The following is a 20459-nucleotide window of genomic DNA, read 5'->3' on the forward strand; positions in this document are numbered from 1 at the left end:
AACAAAATAGCACACGCAAATGCTGACAACATCGCTGAGGGCGAGATCTTAACCAACCTACTTCGAAGCGCACAATAAAGCCCCCCACATCGGTATTCACACTAGCAAATTTAAAAAAACTTACGCGGTAATGTAGACAAAAATAAACGCAGCACACATTTCACTTACGAACAACACGGAAAGTAACATGCGACGAAGGAGAAAAACGACTTACTGAACGCGATACGAACACAAAAATCCGGCGGAAAGTTTGCGAGTTGTCAGAACACATCGGCGCTCATCTGCGGATCGCTCTTCAAAAGTCAAAACAGTCAGGTCCGATGAAGAACAGGGCAGCTGCCTTCTCACTGTGGCATCGCCGTCGAATCTCGGTATCCGTAGGATCGTGGCATCCTGTCTCGGTATCCGACTCCGTTTTTTCCCGATGACTCTCGACTGAATACTGAGGGGCGCGCGCCCGCCGATGCTGGGAGCCCGAACGAGGGAAAGTAACCGCCACTGACTGACGAAGAATAGCCGCCGGCCAGAAGGGGCCGAAACGCGTACGCATCTTCCGAGGTGCCGTCGTCTCCCGCCATCTCCCTCACCCCCCCCCCCCCTCGTTTTCACAGGCATTGAAAGCGAACCATCGTGGGCGGAGCAGCCGTCAAGTGACAAGTGTTTTATGACCAGCGACCACCGCGCTGCCCCACTGCCGCGAGGAGAGGACGTGAAATTCCGGAGCAAAACATGGCGCCGCGCTGCTTCTCCGGCCTCCCGACCACCGAGAACATTTATTCAAAGTGAACACGTCTGGTTTTGTGAAGCGTTGAAAGTGCAAACATATCTCATCGATCATTTAAAGATTCCGCGGGCGATACCGTAGTCTTGGACAGCACGTCGCTGTAGCGCGCACACAAAGAAGTTATAATCCTGTAATTCAACCAGACCAGTCGTGTAGCAAACACGAAAATACACAGCGTTGTTGAAGTCACATGAAATGTTTTGATTGTTTGCCGCTAATAAAGCCGTGAGAATAATTTCGGTGCGTGTGCGGTGCGCAGAAGGCGCACCAGCGCAGAGGCCCATTGCGAAGCAGATGACTTCTATTCTACTCCATTAACTCGTCAACACTATGTACAGCTTCAATCAATGTAAAAGTAGGCTTTTTGGTTGTTTTTATACAGTTGCGATGTATACGCTGGCTGTATCACACAATTAACGTTAACTTTCAACAAGCATTGCAAAGTGAGATTTTGTTTTGTGTTTCCTTTCTCATAGATGTATTTCCAACAGCGCGCAAAACTCAGTTGAGAACTTGGTACTTATTTTACATTGCTCAACATCTGTAAAACGAATTTTGTCCAACTATTTTGCATATATTTTGTGCCACACTAAATGCCAACCTAAAAATCTAGACCCTGTGTGCGCCATTGTTCCCTTTCTTATAGATTGGAATTTGCAGTTTTGTTTGTTGGCTGACAACGATGGACTGTTTTTGCCATCTTTATACAGTAAAAGCTCGTTAATTCCACACTTATTAATTCGGAAAGTCGGATAATTAGGACGCGTTCTCTGGTCCCTGCAAGCATGTTTATTGTTTAACGGCATCACACTCTCGTTAATTCGGCCACACCTGTCCGCAACCCGGTTAATTCGGACGAACCTCTTAGTAGGGTGGGGGACGCTGCGACGAACCTTTGCCCCCCCCCCCCCCCATAATGTGGAACCCTGCGCACGCGTATGGTGATAAGTAACCAGAAATCTTCTTTGAGGTGCGCTGGATGCCGGACAAAGTGATTTTCATAACAGCGTGTGCTCGATTCGGGCTAACCTTCCCTCAGTGATGGTAAAAGGGGAAAAAACATTCTTGCCGATTAATCATGCATATGCTTGCCAGTGTTTAGGACATTGGAGCGACAACGTGTAAGTCTGGACAATATTGTCCGGCGCGTAGCATTGGCCGTCCAATATTGTTTAACCAGTCAGATTGACTGGACAATATATCCAATCTACTGCCATTACTTAACCAATGTTGTTCTACCAACGTATAAGCTGGCCCAATATTGCCATCCATACGGCCTGGTTCTGCCAATATCGTATTTACATCGGGAACCATGGGCCAATGTTGCCAACCTCAAAGAATAGCACGACCAATATTGTATGTTGGCTGGCAAAGATGGACCATTATTGGCATCCTTGTAGGCTGGCTTGCCAACATTGGTTTTATAGTGGTTTGTATGGGCCATCATTGGGCCATCGTTTACCAACGTATAAACAATATTGGACCAATGTGCTGTGCTGCCTTATACTTTCCCATTGTCGTTGTGACACAGTGACACACTACCATGAGTCATGTTGAAGAGACAGGGCGTGCAAACATGAAGACAAGAAAGAACTCAAGACACCACAAACGCCTTGACATCTTGGATTCTCTCTTGTGTCCATGTTCGTCATTCTTCAGCTTTCGTCAGCTTTCTGTCATTCTAACCATAAGTTAGTGGCGCAGTTTATCCCTTCGTTCTTCTTTAGGAGCATGCCTCATCATTTGAGCAACGATGGTTGCTAATGTGCAAGCGGTGACTTATAAAAACATTTGTGCTCGTGGTGCTGCTGCAACATCAATCAAATCGTAGATCCTCACTTACACTGTTATCACCAAGCCAGTGTCGCAAAAACTGCAAAGAAGGCTGTACGTAGATTTCAATTATGTTAAAGAACTCCAGGTGGTCAAAATTTTTGGCTCGATAATCATGTCGTGCTTTGGAACGTAAAACCCCAACAATTCTTAATGCAAAGGAGACTCATGCTTTGCTGTTAGCGCTCCTACAAGTAACTCTCAGCAATGTTCATGACTGTTTTTTTTATGTGTTGCCATATAATTCACTGAAAAGTTTTAAAGCTATATTTTGAATATAGGTTAACCTATAGCTACCTGGAACAGCAAAGCACTTTGAACATTACAAACCTTTAGTTACCTTAAGCCTAGCTATGTTCGAATTATTGCGGTAGTTTTTCATCTTAAGACATATTGCTGAACTGAAAACTCTCATAACACTGATGTCATCAATTCTTTTTCAGCTTTCATGGAAAGGATACAACATGTGTTAAATAGCATGAAGCACACCCAGCAAGCCCATTTGCAATATTTCAGCGAGCTGCTAAGTAATGCCGACAGTGCAGCTCCGCACCCTCATGGCCTCCCAGACCTGCCTTTCTCGAATGTGGCGGATGTTCTTGCGTATAAAGAGAAGCTCGAGACAGACAGCAAAGCTCATGATCAAATGGTAATTTCTCTGCTTCATGGCCTAAGCTCAGTATAATGTTGCCTGTCTTGTAACTACAGCATGCTGGAGTGACTAGGCATTTATAAATTCATGTGAATATTACTTATGACAGTCGGATTAATGACGTACCAGGCACGTAGCCAGAATTTTTTTTCGGGGGGGGGGGGGGGCCCAGGCCTATTTATTCGAAAGAAAGTCTTTTCATGGCAAAAAGAAAAAAAAAATTGCCCGGGAACATAAAAGGCTGGACGAATTTCGGGAGGGGCCCGGGCCCCCCCCCCCCTTGCCTACGTGCCTGTGACGTACTGTTGAATTTTTACATAGCTAGCTGCGTATGACAGTTCTAAACAATTTAAGTAAAGCTAGAAGCCAGCTTGTATTTCTTTATTACCACAAGATCATTTAGGTTGCAAAACATTCAAAGTAAACTGGATCCCAATGTGTCTTTCTAGCTGTATATCTTGTTTCCTTTTAACAGAAAAAGCACATGGCTGTACAAGGGGGAGATTCGACGAAACAGAAAAGAACATGTGTACTGCAGTCCCTCCTCAGCTGGAATGCTGCAGTGGGCTTCAGTTGGTTTGGCACAAAGTGAAAGAAAATTCTGTGAACTGCACCTCTGCAAGCTGATGTGCGGTGAGTCAGGTGTAACAAGCTTGATATCACTTGGTTTTTTGTGAAATCTTCTGGTCAAGCAGTATACTCAATATAGCTAGGTTGTCTATTTATACTTTGCTGCAATTAGTCCTGGTATTTACTGTCAGTTTTTAAGTGTGTAGTACTTTTGGGGCCCGGGCTGCCGTATGCTGTCATCGCTTGGCATAATGCAGGCAAAACCGCGTATAGCATAGCCATCTGTAGAGTAATGAGCGCGTGATCGCACTAAAGGGGTCTTCCTCTTGTTCTTCGAGCGCCTTGATGATGATATTAAGTGTGGAGCACATTAGGGGCCCGGGCTGTCGTATGCTGTCGTTGCTTGGCCTTACGCAGGCAGAGCCATGTAAAAAATAGAAAAAAAGAGGAAGCAAGCGAGAAATAGACAGAAAGAACAGGAAGAGGTAGAAAGAAAATTAGAAAGAGAAAGAAATAGATAGAGAGGAAGGAATAAATAAAAATAAAAAGAGAAGAAAAGACAGCAAGAGGGAAAAGGAGGAAAAAAAGAGAGGCGGAAAGAAAGAAAAAACCGAAGAGAAACAAAGAAGGCTGCCCAGCTCCGCACTTCCTACAGGCTTGACACCACACATGCGAAGCTGCCTTAATTTCTAGAAGAGTGCCATACCGGCCCAAGTTTTGTGTGGTGTGCAAAACTTATAGGAACGATAATATTGCTTTTGTGCATGCAGGCGTGTTGACTAATGACATCCGAAACCCGAATGCGACCCTGAAGGATGTGGAGAAGGCTGCGATGACCTGGTTCCGTCATGCTGCTGAGCGGCTGGCCGCGCAACAAAAATAGTTTTTTTTTTTTCAACTAATAAGATAATCCTGAAGGTCAGTTATTGTTGCAAATCCTCTGCATTGCGTGTATTAAAATTTGTGTTGCTTTTTTTTCACCACTGTTTCATTCCTTCTTTGTTGTTTCTTGTTTATGTATGCCATATTCAGTGCCATCATTTTTCTGGTGAATTGTTTCCTGTGCTGGAACTGAACTTTTTGTTTCCTAAAACTTCATTTTCTTACTTGCACACTGCCTGTAGATTGAAGAGCAAAGAGTAATTAACTGCACCAATAGTGTAATGCTAAAATCAGGTCCACTACATAGTACATTGTTCAAAAAGAGCCCTGCAGTAATCGCAAAAGCATCCGAGCAAGCAAGTACAACCCTGAATTCCGCACTAGTAGATGAGAATTAAACAAGTTGTGTGTGCTAGTAAAGAAATTGTGTTTCAGGAAATCAAAATTTCAGTTAGGCTAAGGGAACGACAGAGCAAGAAAGTGATTACTTTAAGCTTTTATTAACAGTTCCAGTGAGGAGAATGTTTCCTAATGATATATATGTGTGCCCTTTATGCATGGCAAATGTGCAGTAAAATAAAGAATTCAAACTTCTATTTGCATGAACTATATATTGTCTAAGTAAGTTATAGTGTGACATTAAACTAGTGTCATACATTTACAACAGATCCAGAAATACTACGAGTATTTTAAAAATACATTTTTCTGTCTGAACACGCCTAACTTTAGCCATTTTCAGAAAAGTATGATATGTGTTGCACTTGTCCTACTGCTTTTTCTGTACTCATCTCTGTTATAGAACTGTTACAGGATCATGGAATTCAGAGCTTTTATCATTGGCTTCTTTACCTGTGCTTGAAAGCGCCTTCAAGCTGTTCTTTAATTCAGGCTTGAAATTGAAATACATAGGGCAAGATCCGTTGTTCTTCTATTTTACATTGGGAACTTTTACATGCAAAGTGCTCTGTAGGCAGATGTGCGGGGTTCTGCCCTTGCAGCAGTGTTTGCAGTGTTTTGAAGATTTAGAAAATAAGCAAAGAAGAAAGCAACAGAACCACTGAGCATATTATAGGCCTGCAGTCACATGAAAAAGCAGGAGTGAATTGCATTGCTGGAAGAGTACGTGCAGGGGTTTTAAAAACATTCAAAGAAATGTAAGGCTTTCAAAAAAGCAGTTCTTTCTATTAACTAGCATGTGCCCTTTAAATGCTGCATGTACTGATAATGGAATGTGCAACATCCAAATCTAATCCCAATATCATCCCGAGATGTCCTATGGGGAGGAAGTCCTATGGATCCCGTTTTTTGTCTCATTTTGGAGGCTTCCTGGAGGTTTGCGGGAATTATTTGGGACGTCCTTAGAACTTCCCACACATCCTAAGGAGCGCATCCTAGGTGTATCCAAAGGACGCCATTGCGTTGTCTGGGCTGTAACAATATCCCATGGCGTCGCGCCTCTCACCACCCAAGCTCCCAAACAATGCTTTTATACCGGTCACTCAGAAAGCTTGTGGGCTTGTACAAGTTGCATGCTGTGCTTTGTTGTGGAGCTCAAGTTTCCCTTGTTGTTGGTCCTTATAAGGCGTCGATTATACCTTCACAACAGCGGGCCTTCATGCTCATGCAAATTAAATCGCCTTACCATTTTCGGGAGTCATGTACTTATGTTGCTTACATGTTTAGTTAATGTTGCGGCAATGTCATACGCATCTCAAAATAAAATACTACTGCATGTGCATGTTAGTTTTTTAGGAATGTGTCCAAACCCTGACAAAAGAATCGTGAAGTACAGCGTGTACGAAGGCGACATGATGAGTACTCGTAGGAAGTGACGACACTGACGAGTCACGACGGAGGATGTATTTATATAATCAGAAGCAGAAATTAATTTACAAAAAAGGACAAACTTTGCAGTACCTACTGTACTCATTGTTCATTTGGTTAGAGCCTAAGTATAGCCGTGGTACAGGGTTTGCCTGGAGCTTCAGCTCAGACTGTACTGGCTATCGAGATTTTGCTCGCGCTAAAATAAAAAAAAAACTTGGTTAACAAGCATCAATAAAGTTGTTTCACTCACTCACTTGGTTAACAAGCCAGTTGCGACGGTGATTCAAAATGCCATCAGAAGATCAGCCAATCAAATATTATTAAAGGTGACCACCACCTTAAAGCTTAGGCCCAGTTTAAGGCCCGACCAATAACACAAAGCAAAGCAAAATCAATAGCTTTATTCGTCCCCCTTGAAAGCACAATCAAGCCTTCTTCCTATGGGAGTCTTTTTTGGCCCCCGACACACATCCGTGCAGCCGTGCCCATCCGCGCGATGATTACAGCCTAATGGCAACGCGCCTATGCTTAAACACTTAAACCGTGACTGATGGTTGTCAACGACGAAAGGAAAAGAGCCGCCACGAATGGGCCGGCGACGCACCCTGCGAAACGAGTGAAAGCAGCCCCCGCTTTTGCGCTTTGGGTGGCACCTCTGGACTGTCCTTTTGCCGGGCACGTGTCCTTTTGCCGTCTTCGAAAGGTGTCATCGTTAAAAAGGGCTGAAGGGCGATCTGTTCTAATCATTTCGACACGTTCAGGCGCCGGGCGCCTCCAAGTCCGATGGTAGCAGTGCCGGCACGCATGTGTTCCGACCCTTCTTCTGGGGAGGTCTCTGTTGTTCAGCTCTGTAGAGAGATAGCGGCACGAAAAGAGACACCGTACAGGGCATTGTGTTTTCGCCTTCGTTGCTCACTGTGTTCGGAATACGCTGGTACGCCCGAGCCGGCAACCCTTGTGAGCACGCATCTTGTTGAGTGCACCTCCAGTGTGGGGGACCTCAACAAGGTAGCAAATTCGGCGAGTCGGAATATATTTATGATGGCCAGCCCTGCGCCTTTGTTGCGCTATCCATCACGGGGAACCTCGCCAGAGCGGCGACAGCGCGTAAACGATTCCAGCCATCTTCCCACTTTGTGGTGCGCGCAATGTCCTGTCTACAAGGGGAGCCTACACGGCCACATGGTTCCGTTTTTTCGACAGTAAGCCCCTGCACCCGTGCGCCTCTCTTTGTGTGGTTCAGTGTGTTTAAGTGCATGGCTATGCGGAGATGAAACAACCAGGACACTGGACGAGAGAGCAACGAGCGGCAAGCAGTGCATGGCCCGGTCGCTCGACTGTGCGGGTGCGCGAGCGAGATTGAGCTAGACGAATGAATTTGTGAGCGTGTGTATTAGCCGGTAAATAAGATTTCCTTGTAAATATAATGCTTTCGTGTTTTTAACGTGAGCATTTGAATAATTATCCTTCCAGTCAGTGTGCGTATATTTTCTAGTGGTCAACCACCAGGAACTCTGACAGCTTTGCCTCGTCCGGTCCCCAATTATGGATATCCGACGCTTCTTCAAGCGTCCACGGGTGTCTGACGGAGTGTCACTGAGCTGTCCGGCGGACGATTCTAGTGTGGCGTGTGACGATTTTGCAGAAGTTGACCAGCCTAGTGAATGTGATGCAGACTTTCACCAACGGACTGTGCCTGAGGTCGTCGCCACCATGGAAGAGCCCTAGTAGCACGCATTGTTGCCACAACGTTGCTGCAATGTTACCTTCCAACATTGCCACAACGTGGCTAATGTCCGCTTTTGGTAGCATTGGCGCAACATTCAAAGCAACATTGCCACAATGTTGACGAAACATCTTCGCAATGCTGCTTAAAAGTTGCTACAACATTTAGACAACCTTTCGTAACTTACCAACGAGCAGCAATGTTGATGAAACGTTTTCGCAATGCTGCTTGAAAGTTGCTACAACATTTAGGCAACTTTTAGTAACTTAGCAACTTGCAGCAATGTTGATGAAACGTTTTCGCAATGCTGCTTGAAAGTTGCCACAACATTTCGGCAGCCTTCAAGCAACTGAAGTGCGACATACAGAAACGTTGATGCAACATTCTTGCAATGTTACTTCAAAGTTTCAACAACATAACGGCAACCTTTGAGTAACGTAATTGCTACATACAGCAACATTCTCGCCGTGCTGCTTGGATGTTACTGCAACATTTGGGCAACTTTTGTGTAACTGCAACATATGCCAACCTTCGCTTCAAGGCACTGGTGTGGTGTTCACGGCTCCTTTTTCATGCACGTCCCTCAAACATAGGTATCTCGATTTCGTCATGCCTATAGAAACAGCAAGTGACAGAGTGCAACCGCCAATGGCAGAGAGGACAATAAATTCTTGCATTTACATGATATGTAATGATGCTCAACATTAGTGGTCATGAAGCCAGTCTCAATTGAACAGCTGTGTTACATGCACATCTACTTGTTGCCAGTCAATGGTTACTATAGCAGTAATATTTGCCAAAAGGTGTAAACAGAACAATTTATATTAGCCTAACATATATCACTGTGCAAAAGGAAGAATTATTCCTCCATGTTTCTTATGCAATACATGCATCTCGGTGCTTGCAGTATGTTGTCGGCAATATAGTTTAAGGGCAGCAGTGAATTAATCCACTATAGCAGTGATTACAGTGAACTTCCTAGTGGCATGGAAGTTCCTAGACATGAGTTCATCACTCAGTATTAACAACATGAAAAGTAATGCAAAGATTTATTACACAGAAGAGAAAAGACGCATAAGCTTGGTTTGAATTTTCCAGAATCAAATAACACTACAATTTTTTCTAAGAAAATATATGCTTACATATTCTTCAAAACAAATGCGCCTGTCCAGAATAGCAATACAGCAGAAACATTTCCATTCATCAATGCTGATCACAATCTTTGATGAGGGGCCTATTGCGGCTAGCTGTGCGACATTTGCAGTGAAAATGGCCACCAATATTGATGAATAAATTACCCTAAATTCTTGCAATGAAAAAGGTAAACAAACAGAATAAAAAACCAGAATATTGGCACCAATGCTGGTCTTAGAGTGAAACTAGCAATATTAAGAAAAAGAAAATACTGCGTACAGTAACATTACAAAATAGTGTCAACAAACTTGGCCTCTTCAAGACATTCCAGCAGTTCTGACAAGACAAAATGTGACACAGGAATAAGTGAGCAATAATCTTGGAAGTCTGGTACCTGCGTGGCCATTCATGAAGTGTTCTTAACATTAACAAAGCTGCAAAGTTAGGCTTGACTATATACTGTAATATTACAAAAAAGAAAGTGAGCAAACCTAAGAGCACTTGCACTTTCCTTTTTGAAATCTCCTAAAGAAAATGTGGCACAGGAGAAACTAAGCATCAGTCCTGCAGCACTGGTACCCATAATTGTGTGGCCCCTTATAGTTTTAACATCGACAAAGCTGTGAAGGCAGGCTTGACTAGATACTGTAGTACTACAACATGGCAAGACAAACATAGGTGCAAGTTGCCCTTATAAAGATAGCCCAGACAGACAAAATGTGACACAGGAGAAAGTAAGAAATAATTCTGGAGGAATAGTACCGATAACTGTGTGGTCACTTATCAAATTTTTAACATGAACAGACCTGTGAAGGCATGCTTGACTAGACTGCAATATTGCAAAATAGCATGAACAAACATAAGTGCAGCTTGCCCCTTTTGAGGTAACCAAGAAAGGCAAAATGTGATGCAGGAGAAAGTAAGAAATAATCTTGCAAGGCTGGCAGCCATAACAATGTGGCCCCATATCAACATCACTTTGATATCAACAAAGCTGTGAAGGCACGCATCACTAGATAAGGTAATATTACAAAATAGTATGACAAAATGTGAGTGCAGCTTTGCCCCTTTTAAAGTAACCTAGAAAGACAAAATGTGACAGATGAGAATTTAAGACATAACCTTGCAAGGCTGGTACTATAACTATGTGGCCATTCATCAAGCGTTCTTAAAATTAACAAAGCTGCAAAGGCAGGCTTGACTAGATGCTGTAATATTACAAAATAGTGTGAATAAACCAAAGAACAACTTTTCCTTTTGAAATATACCAAACAAAAAGTAGCACAGGAGAAATTAAGCAATAGTTCTGCGGGATTGGCACCCGCAACTATAAAGCATCAAGTGTCTTAACATCAATTCTGTAACGGCACGCTCAATTGATACAACACTGAGGTATTATATTTACATGGAACGAACAAACATCAGTGCAAGTTGCCCTTTGGAAGCTATCTTAACTCTACAAAAAAAATAGAAAGAACTGAAAGTTGAAAGAATTTAAACAACACGGGGTTTGAGATCACGTTGGCGCAGTAAGTCCTTTCTGGTGCACATTTCTAGTAGTGTGCGCACTGTACATGGTGCTGTAATGCAAACAAGGCGACAAGACGAACAGTCAGAGAACCGCAGGTCGAACACAGGCTGGCACTGCCTCTCTGGAGAAAAAAGAAAAGGGCACAAACTAAACTGGCAGAATAAAGCAACAGACTTAAGTAACTTGAAGCACTTAGGTCCTGCTAATTTGCCTACAAATCTACAACACCAATTTGGCTCAACCTGCAATTGTGTTCAAGGCCTTACGAAAACAAAAATAAAATTAATACATCCTGAAACTCACGCTTATTTCTTTCCTATTGGTGGTTCTGAATAAATCACCACAGCACCGTTAACAGTTTCAGTGGTCAAAAATGAATGCATTGCCATGCATGAGTACCGGCAAATTAAACTTATCTTTATATTCAACGTACAAAACTAAGGGTGTCCGGCGTTAGGCAAGGTGGAAGCGGCTGATTTAGTGCCAGACGAATAATAAACGCCACTAACATCACGTTCGCCTGTGATTGATGCGCGCGGTAAACTGAGCGCGCCGTGCAACTGCGGGGCGCCGAGCATGCAGTTGGGTCAGAAAACGGAACTTCATTCCCGCGCTCTGCTGACTCGTTCACCGAGTGATCGTCGCTGCGACAGTCGTCACTTGTATCGAAACAGCTAACGAGCTCATGACGAACATCTTCAGCTATTCTTCAACGCTTTTGCCTGTCGCCTACTTCACTCAATGCGCACTTCACCCGCTGCATTTTTCGCCCGCGAACTCCGTATAAAGCAAAGAGCCAAGGCAGGAAAAGTCCTCACAAACCACGGAATATTCTGCGAGTGACCCTATAACCGGACAATGATTGATGTTATAATATATAAATCCACAAAAGACTTACCGTTCTCTTTCCAACGCAGTATTCTCGTAGTCTTCAGCTGAGCGCCACGAAGAGCTCAAACATCGCGCACAACTTTCCACGGAAAACTGCTCTCGGCCATTAACGATGTCACTAGCCGTAGGACTGCCGCTGATAAGCAAAGGCTCCGCTTTTTGTTTCGGTTTCACTTTTATATGCCGCTTGCCCCTGCGGCACCACTGCGCCAGAATCAATGCGTCAGTGGGATAATTTATGAAAGTGCATATTTATCACGAGATACGTATCGTATAAATCTATTTTGAATATGCGATGTGCACGTGTACGCGCACGTTTTCATTTCAGGCAGCAGTGCAGCAATGGCATCTTTATTTTGGGCAAGCAGCTGAGAAATCTTTTAAATTTAACTGTGCATGCCACGGAAATAACACCGGTTTTGCAGTTACAGTTGTTTTGCAGTTGCGGCGGCGATGTTCCAGCCGTGTGGTCAAATATGGGCCAACGTCTGTCAACATTTGACAACATTGTATTAACATAGTAAATGCAACGTTACTAAAACATTGCTGAACGTTGTTGAATGTTGAGCAACATCTGACAACATTGGCGCAATGTTGTACAATGTTGCACAACATTCAACAACATTCGCAACATTGTGACAACATTGCAGCAACAATTCGTGCTACTAGGGAGGTTCCACCATCAGTGAGCTACCACGACACAGTAAGCCACGATGATACTTCTCCTTGCTTGGGATTAAATAACAGTGACAACAGCAAGCAAGCAACTAACATTTCTCTAGAATGTGATTTGGGAGAGTTTCTAGACAAAGCTAAACTCGCGGGCATCCCAGGCAATTTGAAGTTACGCCTTCTGACTAATTCATGGTCGCCAAATGCTACACATGACTTTAAGAAAGATGTAACACCTTGCAAGAGGACTTTTCGCTACCAATGGCTGGCAGATTACGCCCCTTGGTTTGCGTACTCAGCGACACTGAAAGGCGCCCTTTGTCGTTTCTGCGTCACCTTTCCTCCAAATGTTCATCGGGGTACTCAAGGTAGCTTTATCGTGCGCACTTTCAGTAACTACAAAAAAATGCACGAGGCGTGCAGGGATCATGGGAAATCCCAATGGCACCAGGAAGCAATGGCCGCCTCACAGAACTTTATGGGTGTGATATCAGGCAAGAAATTACCCGTTGTACAGCAGCTAAACAAAGCCCTGCACGAGCAAGTTGAAAGGAACCGCCAGAAACTATTTCCGATCATTTCCACCATTATATTTTGTGCAACGCATGACTTGCCAGTACGCGGGAAGCAGTCTGACAGTGGAGTTTTCAGTGATCTCCTTGACTTTCGGGTAGAAGCAAGAGATACCTGGCTTCAAGAACACTTTGCATCTTCTCCTGGTAATGCAAAGTACACTTCCGCCCGAGTCCAGAACGAGATCGTCACAATCTGTGGCGACATCCTGAGGGAGGAAATAGTGGCTGAAGTTAACACAGCATTTGCTTTTTCCGTCCTTGCGGACGAAACTGCACAGAGCAGATGTCTATAGGCATTCGCTTCATTGACAAGAGAGGAACGGATGCCTGCGTTCGAGAGCATTTTATGGGATTTGTAGAGTTGAATCAGCTGAACTCAGCTTGCATCGCCGCCGCAATCTTGAAGTTTTTAAAGGATGCTGGGCTGATTCTTTCGAACCTCGTTGGACAGGGGTATGATGGATGCTCCACAATGGCTGGAAGAGAAGCTGGAGTTAACAGAATAATACAGAAAGAACTTCCAAAGGCACTATTTTTCCACTGCGCAAGCCACAAACTGAATCTCGTGATCAACGATTTGAACGAAGTCTCTGAAATTCGCAACACAATTGGGATAATCAAGCAAACCACAAACTTCTTCCGTGAGAGCGTACTTCGAAGGAAATTGGTGCCCAACATTCCGATGCTGTGTGAAACAAGGTGGTCTGCAAAATACAAGTCAATTAGGATCTTCTCTCAACATTACGTGGCCATAGTTGAAGCCCTCCAGGAGCTCGCATCAATGGAATCAACCTCGAATGCTGCAACTAGCAACGAGCTCACATCCTCTACTGTGCAACGACAAGCTCACCTTTCATTGTCTGCTTGCACATCGTAGCGAAGTACAGCGCACGACTGGAACCTGTTACGAACGTTCTGCAGAGTGTAACCATGAACTTTCATTCTGTACACGACTACATCACTGAGCTGCAGAATATATTTCGCGACCACCGGACTAACGCTGAAGAGCAGTTTTCTGACATCATGAGAACAGCAAGTGAGGCAGCCAATCGCTTTAATATAGTGATATCTGTGCCAAGGCAAGCCTCTCGTCAGACCCACCGAGACAACTACGGGATACAGTCGCCGGAGAAATATTACCGCGTGGCAATATATGTGCTTTACTTGGACTCTCTCACTGCTTCTTAATTGGCTCGCCCCTTTTCTGACACTAATGAGAAGAGCTTCAAGCTTCTGCAGCTTCATCCAACAAAAATGAAGTCTTTGAGCCTTGTTGAGTTTGCTGTCCTCGCTGATGAACTCCAAGAATTTATAGCATCGAGAACTCCGAGGAAGAGAGCATATCTTGGTACGAGATGTGGCACAACAAAACTAGGGACACCTCAGAATTAACATATTCTGAACTCTTGATTCAGGCCAAGACATTCTTCCCCGCTGTCGCAATTACCTACAAAAAAAAGGCATTTACCTGCAAAAGGCATCGCATTTACCTACAAAAGAAAGGCATTTGTATCGAGTCCAGTGTAGCACCAATTTCAGTACATCTTTTTATCTCGTATTGACCAGGCACTACAATGTGTTTCTACTTCATTTCATCCATTTTCTATTTTTAGGTATGTTGACGATTTTTTTTATTGTTTAATATATCTCATGTGCCTTACCATGAAATGGTATATTTCATTTTAGGTGCCTTGAAGACGAATTCTAAGGAACTACACTCTTAAAAAAAAGGTAGTGCTACTTACTAACTTTGAGGTAGTAAATTGCTGTCACAACATTCACTACCTAAGTAGTAACTGCAGGTAGTAAACAGCAAGGTAGTAAAGTTACTACCATGTCATTTACTACCTGCAGTTACTACATACCAGAAGGTAGTAACAGAAAGTTAGTAAATTTACTACCTGCAGTTACTACATACCAGAAGGTAGTAACAGAAAGTTAGTAAATTTACTACCATGACGGTTACTAGTTCCCATTACTACTTATTGGAAGGTAGTAAGCTAAGCTAGTAACATTACTACCATGATGGTTACTACTTAGTTACTGAATGCAGGAAAATAGTATTTGAAAGTTAGCAAACTTCCACCGTGAATGTTAGCTATTTGCAGCAACTATTGATGAAAACTTGCTACAACCATCTGGCAACGTCGGTCAACTTCATGAACTAGAAAAATTGCATCTTACTTAATACAAGGAGCATGCATCAGCTAATCTCACAGAATGGATCGTTGTGAACTTCGTGACGAGATTTAAGTTGGTGAGCCTAAAACGGATAAAGTAGTGAAGTGAAACTGCTGACCTTTGCTGAACTTCGTCTTGCTACAAAGCGGATGCAGGCGACGCGTAGCCAAACGGAGCCGAAAGAACGAAGTTTAGACAAATCCGTGTACTACCCATCATTCCCATGCTGGCTGAAGCGTCATGCGTTGGAGCTCCCATAGACACTAGCGCCAGAGTTCCCTCTAGTAAGTATTGTAGGAAACTCTATGTATGCTACAGGTCATATTTTATATTAGAAATAAAACGTTTTCGTGGCTTTTCACACAGGTTTAGGTGCAACTGCATTATTCGTTCGTTATTTATACTTAGTTTTGCAGCTATACCTATTGTTTTTGGCATATTAGAACAAATTTCAAAGCTCACACCTGAATCAATGGTCATCTCTGAGTCTTTGTAAAGCAACGCTGCAAAGTACAAATCTCGGGGGCAATGATTTTGTGTACTACAGGTGCCGAACACAATTTTGTTGTAGAGTTAGAGGCTTTGCCGGTGTGTAGTGAAGCATGAATAACATGCATTCCCGCACAATAAGAGAGAAAGGGTGTACCTGACCAGGTGGCCATTCCTCTACTTTCTCTCCGTAGCAGCGGGTGTTGTTGTAACAGCAAGCAGAAGCGTCAGCTGCGGGATAGGAGTCATGCGTGCGCAACTCCCGCCTCCCTCCTCCATCACCCCCCTCGCCTGAATTTACCGACGAGGAAGGGGAGGGTAAGAGAGGGAGGGGGGGGGTGCGGGTGCACTTACGTACCCTACTTACGTTGCCAGCCACTGTTCCCAGCCGTATTTTTGTTGTAAACATATAGCTGATATTTAAGTGCACTTTCAAATTCTGACAACGATATGATAGGTTTATCTCCTGTGCTTTCCTCAATGTCCACTGTTCAGCTAATCCAATCCCCCAACCTCCGGGCAAATGGAAAACTATACCCGGTGGATAACCTTCAATCTATACTGAATTTTAGAACCTTGTCGTATAACACTTGGTGCATGAGTATTTTGTTGTTTTCGGTTCTGGTGCATAAACATTCCTGGGTGGCTTTCCCTGCAAATTTGTATTTAGACCATGCACAGGCGATGTCACTGGTCAGTGTAACCTATTTATTTACTATGCGTGTCATCCGACAGTGCCCAATTAATTCTTGCGTAAGAATAAATCCTTGCCCGTTCTATATCGCCAAAACGAAAAACGCTACACTCTCGCATTGAAAATAATATTGCGCAATAAAAATATTTATAAAAAGCATTGTGTGGTGTCAGTAGACCTCTCTTCAACCAATTCACATCCCCTTTCACCCATTTACGACATGCTACTCTAGATGCGGCTGCACCCCCTTTCTTTACACGTCAGAAGCGGACGTATGTGTGCAAGTACGCAAGTAGTAACGTTTACTAACACGCCACCTAGGCAGGTAGTGCCGTTTACTACCTCTGACATTTACGACCTCGTGTGTACTTCTTAGGTAGTAAAAGCACCGCAATACGTAGTAATGGGGTCACAAAGGTAGTAACGGGTCCCGTTACTACCTTTTCTACCACCTTTTTTTTAAGAGTGTAACTTTCACTCATGAGCTTCAGACCGACAATTGTTTGCAGTTTTTAGATATTTGCCCGGCTTTGAAAAACGATCATGTTTCTTGCGCTTACTTTCCTCGCAGCACAAAAGCGCTATTGTCTTATGATTGTTCAATGTGCATCGCTCTGTATTGCCTTCAATCTGCGTTGCGCGGGTCGTGTTCGCACATGATGTACTAGCCTTTGCACTCAGATTGGCAAACTCCAAAAAGGCTGGCTTCCCTCGGATGGTCTTGGTTGACGTCGCCGAGTCTTTACTACGGAAAGTGAAAATCAGTACTCTGGAAGAGCACAGAGCACTTGAGAGAACCGGAGCGTGCAAAACCACAAGTGCTACCGTGCGTGCACAAAGTGAGCCATAACCTGAAGAAGGTGGCCACTAGCCGTGGAATTCCTGTTGTGTTTTCCGCTCCAAATTAACTGGCACAGCTGTGCCAGCGAACCGCTAGTGCTAAGCAGCAAGGGTGCCAAAAGAGACACGTGAAACCCTTCAGGCGACGTGCCGAAGGTGTTGTCTACCAAATTCCTGTGAGCTGTGGCAATGGCAAGGCCTATACATAGGACAAACGGGACGTAATGACCACCTGAGGGAGCACGCCAATAGTATTGGTAAAAGTGATGGTGCGCATCTTCCGGTGCATGTTAAGGCATGCGCATATATGCCACGTTTCGAGCAAGCTAATATCGTTGGCAAGAGCAGAGACCAAACGGCGAGATAACTTTTAGAAGCGTTTCATATTTCAAGGAATGGGTCCGCTTGTGTCAGTGGCACATCATTTGTATCGTATCAATCTGAGAGATCCTTTTTTAATGGACAGCTTACGTATTGACATGCTGACGTCACAGTTTCACGCCCCTGGGATATGCGTATACGTTTTCTTGATTTCCAATCTTCGCCGGCAATAAACAGTTCGTAGTTTGGTGCCCCTCTGACTCTTTCCTCTGTCTTTTTTCATGTTTCTAGCTTTGCGCCAAAATTAACACGTTGAGAGCGGTGCTATGTTTTCCTATGTTTTCGCATATTGCTTATTAGGTTTAGTTATTTGTTCATTAACAAAATCCAATGTATTTTCCAATCCAATGATTCGTTGTTTCGATTTTTTTTCGCACGTGCGTAACTCAGACCATAAATAGTGCCTTTTTAGTGCTAACCTACCATACCCCCCCCCCCCCGCCCAGCGGTTGCCCCCCCCCCCCTGAAAAAAGTTCTGCGGACGCCCTTGCTCACACAGCAAAAGCCTGTTTACAGAACAAAACACAACAAAAGCCAATGTGTACAGCTCCCCCTCGTTCACGTACGCACTGTTTTCATCGCCTCCTAAAGGAGTTCGGGAATTTCGGACGGGTTTGTGTGGTATGCGGGGATTTTAACGCTCCGCATCCAGTTTGGGGTTACGTCCAATCTCAGGCCAAGGGGACACGCCTATGGAACGACATTTGTAACATGAGGTACACCCTACTGACTGACCCAGAGCGCCCTACTCGAATAGGCAACAATATATCGCGTGACACCTGCCCTGACCTCACATTCGTGCGCAATACCGGCCCAGTCGTAGCGCATGGTCCTTTAGAAGAGCACCTTGGTAGCGACCACTATATTGTGGCAACCATCCTACCACTGCACGGTGTGCGCAGGCCCGAGCGAAAGTTACGCATACGGACTGGCTAAAATTCAGGGAACGTCGCCGGGAACCACCTGAGGGGCAAGGGTATGAGTTATGGCTTGACTCTGTCACTGCAGATCTAGAGGCCACCACGCGCACACTGAGTATCACAACCGAGACACCGGACATTGACCCACATTTACTATATCTTTGGGACGCGCGGAGAGGACTCACACGGCGATGGAAACGCCAACGTCTCAATCGTAAACTTCGGAAAAAAATAGACCAAATCACGCGGGAATCTCAAGAATATGCAGAGACCCTCACCAGTAATAACTGGCGAGGATTCTGCAACCGGCTTTCAGGAACATTAGGCACAGCAAAAACTTGGTCAATTCTTCGATCGCTCACAGACCCCACCACCACGAAGACGAAGACATTTCAGCAGCTACACATCCTAATGCATGAGTATCGAGACGACCCCTCGAAACTACTCAAAGAACTAGAAAAACACTTCGTACCGAGAGGCCCGACACCGCACTACCCCGACTATCCCTATGTAGGCGAGACGAACGAATTGTTAGATGCAGATATCACGGTTGAGGAGGTGCGAGTAGTTTTACAAGATCTACACCGTAACACAGCACCGGGGGCAGACCGCATTCGGTTCGCCACACTCCGCAACCTAAGTGATGCGGATATCACCCACCTAACTAGTATCTTCAATGAATGCTGGCGCCAAGGTACGCTTCCCCAAGCGTGGCGACACGCCGAAATTTCAATGATTCCTAAGCCGGGCAAACCTGTTCAAGTAGAAAACCTGTGTCCCATCTCATTAACCTCCTGTATTGGCAAGCTCATGGAGCACGTACTCTTACGGCGCCTGCAGCCCTTCTTAGAACAGCAATCCTTCTTCGCGCACTCTCAATTCGGATACCGGGCTCATCTGTCAGCCAAAGATGTGTTGTTACAATTACGGGAGGAAGTCCTAGGGCCTCCGTCTCGCGCCCAAACGAGAGCCCTCATTACTTTAGACCTCAAGGGTGCATTCGATAATGTTGAACACGACCTCATCCTTTGCAATCTTGCGGAGTCGCACTGTGGAGCTCGAATGTATAACTACATCCGCTCATTTCTTCGTGGTCGCACTGTCACTGTGGGAATGGGACCACATCGGTCGGGCACGATCCGCCTTACAGGACGTGGGACACCACAGGGTTCAGTTCTTTCACCTACATTATTTAATATCGCGCTTGCAAGGCTCCCCCCACTACTTGACCAGATCCCCGATGTCGCCCACGCTATTTATGCGGATGACGTCACTATATGGTCGACACGGGGTTCTGACGGAGACATCCAGGACCGACTGCAGCAAGCGGTTGACACTGTCACTGAGTACGCCAAAAAAGGAGGCTTGAGATGCGCTCCGCAGAAATCAGAGCTTATAGTCCTTCGCTCCCGCAGCACTACCCCTCCTCCCCCTATCATCGTGCATGTGGATGGCATACCCATACCACGAGTCCATCGTGCCCGCATTCTTAAACTACACGTTCAAGCGGATGGCAAAGCTAACTACACCGTTAACCTTCTATCCCGACAAATTGAACAAATTCTGTCAATGATCCGCCGGGTCTCTAACAGGCGTTCCGGGCTTCGAGAAGAAGACCTGCTGCGCTTGGTGGAGGCCTGCGTGATCAGCCGGCTGACATATCATCTGCCCTTCCAGCGGTTGCGCAACAACTGCGAATAGACGGAATGATTCGCAAAGCCACTAAGCTGGCCCATGGCCTTCCGACCTACACTCCCACGCGTCTACTTCTTAATTTGGGGACACACAACACCCTCGCCGAGCTGCTAGAGGCAGACTGGGTCAGTCAGCGCCAACGCCTCCTACTCACCCCTACTGGCCGACATCTCCTCTCACGT

The 20459-nt window shown here is 44.9% G+C and overlaps 1 long non-coding RNA gene across 1 annotated transcript; it reads left to right on the top strand.

Moving 5' to 3' along the window:
* Positions 1-3226: 3226 nt before the first annotated feature.
* Positions 3227-4784, top strand: LOC119402745 (uncharacterized). The gene is made up of 3 exons (XR_007416955.1): positions 3227-3266; positions 3745-3902; positions 4610-4784. It is a non-coding gene; the product is annotated as an uncharacterized LOC119402745 (long non-coding RNA).
* The last annotated feature ends 15675 nt before the right edge of the window (positions 4785-20459 follow it).

Source organism: Rhipicephalus sanguineus, chromosome 1 (assembly GCF_013339695.2).
Source record: "Rhipicephalus sanguineus isolate Rsan-2018 chromosome 1, BIME_Rsan_1.4, whole genome shotgun sequence".
Classification (NCBI taxonomy): Eukaryota; Metazoa; Arthropoda; class Arachnida; order Ixodida; family Ixodidae; genus Rhipicephalus; species Rhipicephalus sanguineus.